Source organism: Sapajus apella, unplaced genomic scaffold (genome assembly GCF_009761245.1).
Source record: "Sapajus apella isolate SASKATOON/1434 unplaced genomic scaffold, GSC_monkey_1.0 scaffold43, whole genome shotgun sequence".
Taxonomy (NCBI): domain Eukaryota; kingdom Metazoa; phylum Chordata; class Mammalia; order Primates; family Cebidae; genus Sapajus; species Sapajus apella.
In genome coordinates this window covers 4145366-4149864 of record NW_022436983.1, presented here as the reverse complement: position 1 = coordinate 4149864, position 4499 = coordinate 4145366, and the positions used below count along the sequence as shown (strand labels likewise).

The following is a 4499-nucleotide window of genomic DNA, read 5'->3' as shown; positions in this document are numbered from 1 at the left end:
ATTAGCTGGGCATGGTGGTGCGTGCCTGTAATCCCAGCTAATTTTTTGTAGTTTTAGTAGAGACGGGGTTTCACCATGTTGACCAGGATGGTCTCGATCTCTTGACCTCGTGATCCACCCGCCTCGGCCTCCCAAAGTGCTGGGATTACAGGCTTGAGCCACCGCGCCCAGCCAATCTGACATATTTTTAAGGATCTCTCTGGTAGCTGATGCTGAAAACAAAACGTAGGGAGAGGCAAGGGGGCAAGTGAAGACACAAGATGGGAGGCTACTGCAATAATCCATGTGAGAGGTGATGCTGAGCTGGCCCAGATGGTGGCAGCAGAGTGGTAGGTCATTAGGTTCTGGGTGTATTTGAAACATACAGCCAGCATGATTTGCAATGGATGGAATGTGGGCTGTGAAAGAGTCAAGGATGACTCCACAAGTTTTTGGCCTAAGCAGCTAAAAGAACAGCACTATCTTTAATTGAGAAGGGAATGATAGTGAAGTATGATGCCTATAGTACCAGCTATCCGGGAACTTGAGAGCTTGGAGTTCTAGGAGTGCAGCTACTCATATACCCCGACCGAAGGCCAGTCCTCCTCTACTGGGGACGGTCATTCTCTTAGATGGAGGGCGCAGCTTCAGGAGGGACATACTTGGAGCGGTGAGGGAGGAAGGGGACACCTGCCTAGCCAGCCAGATCAGCCAGATCAACCCTGGTAATCAACAGTGTGACGGATGTCACAGTCAGATTGCCCTCACCTCCTACTTGGGAGGCTGAGGTTGGAGGATCACCTGAGTCTAGAAGTTCAAGGCTGCAGTGAATCATGATCATGCCATTGCACTCCAGCCTGGGCGACAGAGTAAGCCCACACGTCTCCACAAAAAAGAAGAGTAAGATGGCTATGGAGTAGGCTTGAGGGGAGTATCAGAAGTTGAGTTTACCGAGTTAAGTCTGAGACACCTATTAGATATCTATCCAAGTGGTGACACTAAGTAGGCAAATGGAAGAACAAGCCGAATTCAGGGGAGAGGTACGTACAACAGACTAGAGATTTGGATGTATCTGCATATAGATGGTGGATTTGTCTGCTTAGGCTGTCATATTTAAAATACCATGGACTGGGTGACATAACAGAATTTTACTTTCTCATAGTTCTGGAGATTAGAAGTCCCAGATCAAGCTTTTGGTCACGTTGGTCTGTGGTGGCAGCTCTCTTCCTGTGTTGTAGATGGCCACCTTCTTGCTATGTCCTCACATAATCTTTCCTCAGTATGGGGGAGTAAAGGGAAAGCTCTCCATTAATTCTTCTGTTAAGAACACTAGTCCTGGGGCGGGCTTACGCCTATAGTCCCAGCACTTTGGGAGGCCGAGGCAGGTGGATCACGAGGTCAAGAGATCAAGACCATCCTGGTCAACATGGTGAAACCGCGTCTCTACTAAAAATACAAAAATTAGCTGGGCGTGGTGGCACGCACCTGTAGTCCCAGCTACTCGGGAGGCTGAGGCAGGAGAATTACTTGAACCCAGGAGGCGGAGGTTGCGGTGAGCCGAGATCACACAATTGCACTCCAGCCTAGGTAACAAGAGTGAAACTCCTTCTCAAAAAAAAAAAAAAAAAAGAACACTAGTCCTATCGGATCAGGGCCCCACCCTAATGACCTCATTTAACCTTAATTACTTCCTTACTCCAAAAACTGCACCCGGAGTAATAGCTTTGATTCTAAAAGTTCATCTTCTTACCCTTTATGCAAGACTTACAACGGTACAAGCTATTTAAGGCAGACATTTAAAAGAGGACCAACTGGAGAGTCTTTGGTTCCCGGTACTTCTTGTTAGCCACTCAAGTTTCATCTGGCCCAGCAATTTCCCTGCCTAGCTGGAGCAACTTGGGTTCTCCGGGCTCCCATCCCAAGTCCAAGCTGAAGTGTCCTCAACTCCTCCAGCTGCCAAGGAGCATTTATCTGGTTCCCCAGTGCTGTCTCCCATGGTTTCCTAACATTATTTCTCTTTCTCCAGTTTCTTCTCTGCCTTCTGTGTGAAGGTGTATATTCTATTTCTGTTTCAGAATGAATTTCTCTTATGCACTAGAAATATGTTTTCATCATCCATTAACTCTAAACGAGAACCTAAAGGTATATAAAAACACCCTTAGCTTAGAACTGCTGAGTGACTAAGTCACAGAGAAGAACAGGCAAATACCTCCACTGCTTCTAAGATTGCACACGCTCAAACTACCACAAATGCAGAACAGAGCATTGTATTACCATTATCAAAATTAGGGCAAGGCCAGGTAATTCCAGCATGCCTGTAATTCCAGCACTTTGGGGGGTCAAGGTGGGAGGATTACTTGAGTTCAGGATTTTAAGACTCACCTGGGCAACATGACAAAACCCCATCTCTACAAAAAAATACAAAAATTAGCCAGATGTGGGGCATGCACCTCAAGTCCCAGCTACAAGGGAGACTGAGGTGCGAGGATCACTTGAGCCTGAGAGATTGAGGCTGTAATAAGCTGTGATCGTCACTGCACTCCAGCCTGGGTGACAGGGCAAGACTCTGCATCAAAAAACAAAAACAAAATTAGGGAAAGTACACCGTGAACAAGTGTTTATTCAGCAAATTTTTCAAAATTTTTTTTCTGAAATGGAGTTTCTCTCTTGCCCAGGCTGGAGTGCAGTGGCGTGATCTCTGCTCACCACAACCTCTGCCACCCAAGTTTAAGCGATTCTCCTGCCTCAGCCTCCTAAGTAGCTGGGATTACAGGCATGTGCCACCATGCCCAGCTGATTTTTGTATTTTTTTTTTCTATTTACTGTACAGCTAGAAGCACTATTGGAGTAGAGATTTTTGTATTTTTAATAGAGACGGGGTTTCTCCATGTTGGTCAGGCTGGTCTTGAACTCCTGATCCGCCTGCCTCTGCCTCCCAAAATGCTGGGATTACAGGTATGAGTCACCACACCCGGCCTCAAATGATTTTTTAAAGTATATTTTCCTGTTGTTTTATATGGCACTAACTCTGTCACTGTTGAGTTCCATTTTACCCAAAGCATTGACACTTACACACATCAAAATTTAAAGATAAATGCATTAACAGGTACTTACTTTTTTAAAATTTTCTTTCTTTTTTTTTTTTTTTGAGAAGGAGTTTTGCGCTATGACTCAGGATGGAGTGCAGTGGTGTGATTGTGGCTCACTGCAACATTTACCTCCTGAGTTCAAGTGATTCTCATGCCTCAGGCTCCCGAGTCCTGGGATTATATGCACCATTATGCCTGGCTAATTTTTGTATTTTTAGTAGAGATGGGGTTTCACCATGTTGACCAGGCTGGTCTTAAACTCCTGGCCTTAAGTGATCTGCCCACCTCAGCCTCCCAAAGTACTGGGATTACAGGCATGAGCCATCGTGCCTGGCCAACTTTTACAAAGGAAATTCTTTGAATCTGAAGTGTCTTGCAAGGTAGGAGGCTATTGCAACCATTCCAACTAGTGTGTCAACAGTCTTCTCTAAGGTGGGCTAGAAAAATGGTTTCACAGCCGGGTGCCGTAGCTCACGCCTGTAATCCCACCACTTTGGGAAGCAGAGGTAGGTGGATCACCTGAGCTCAGAAGTTTGAGACCAGCCTGGCCAACATGGTGAAACCCCATCACTACTAAAAATACAAAAATTAGCTGGGACTGGTGGCAGGTGCCTGTAGTCCCAGCTACTCAGGAGGCTGAGGCAGGAGAATAGCTTGAACCTGGGAAGGGGAGGTTGCAGTGAGCTGGATCCTGCCACTGCACTCCAGCCTGGGCAACAGAGTGAGACCCTGTCTCAAAATACAAAAACAAACAAAAAAAATTGTTTCAGGCCGGGCGCGGTGGCTCAAGCCTGTAATCCCAGCACTTTGGGAGGCTGAGGCGGGTGGATCACGAGGTCAAGAGATCGAGACCATCCTGGTCAACATGGTGAAACCCTGTCTCTACTAAAAATACAAAAAATTAGCTGGGCATGGTGGCGTGTGCCTGTAATCCCAGCTACTCAGGAGGCTGAGGCAGGAGAATTGCCTGAACCCAGGAGGCCGAGGTTGCGGTGAGCCGAGATCGGGCCATTGCACTCCAGCCTGGGTAACAAGGGCAAAACCCGTCTCCGAAAAAAATAAAAAATTAAATTGTTTCATATCTAAATTGTAACTCTGAAAAACAACTGATGGTAATAAGAGATTCCACAATCAGAACTAAGGGAAACAATTAGTTCTGGTAGAGTTCTGTGGCAATCAAAGTTAGAAGTCTGTCCTGGGTAGCTGAAATATAACTAACTTCAAAGACTCCAGGCCTGGCGGTGGCTTGTGCTAATAACCATAACACTTTGAGGGACCAAGGCCGGGGGATCACTTCAGCCCAGGAGTTCAAGGCTGCAGTAAGCTATGATTGCACCACTGCACTCCAGCCTGGGCAACACAGGCTCCTGTTTTTTAACAAGACAGTGTTACCTAAAAAAAAAAAAAAAAAAAAAAAAAAAAAAAAAAAAA

At 46.1% G+C, this 4499-nt stretch overlaps 1 protein-coding gene across 3 annotated transcripts in view; it reads right to left on the bottom strand.

The window, feature by feature from the left end:
* Nucleotides 1-4499, bottom strand: part of NMNAT1 (nicotinamide nucleotide adenylyltransferase 1) — a 30729-nt gene that overhangs the window by 25010 nt on the left and 1220 nt on the right. The window lies entirely within an intron of this gene.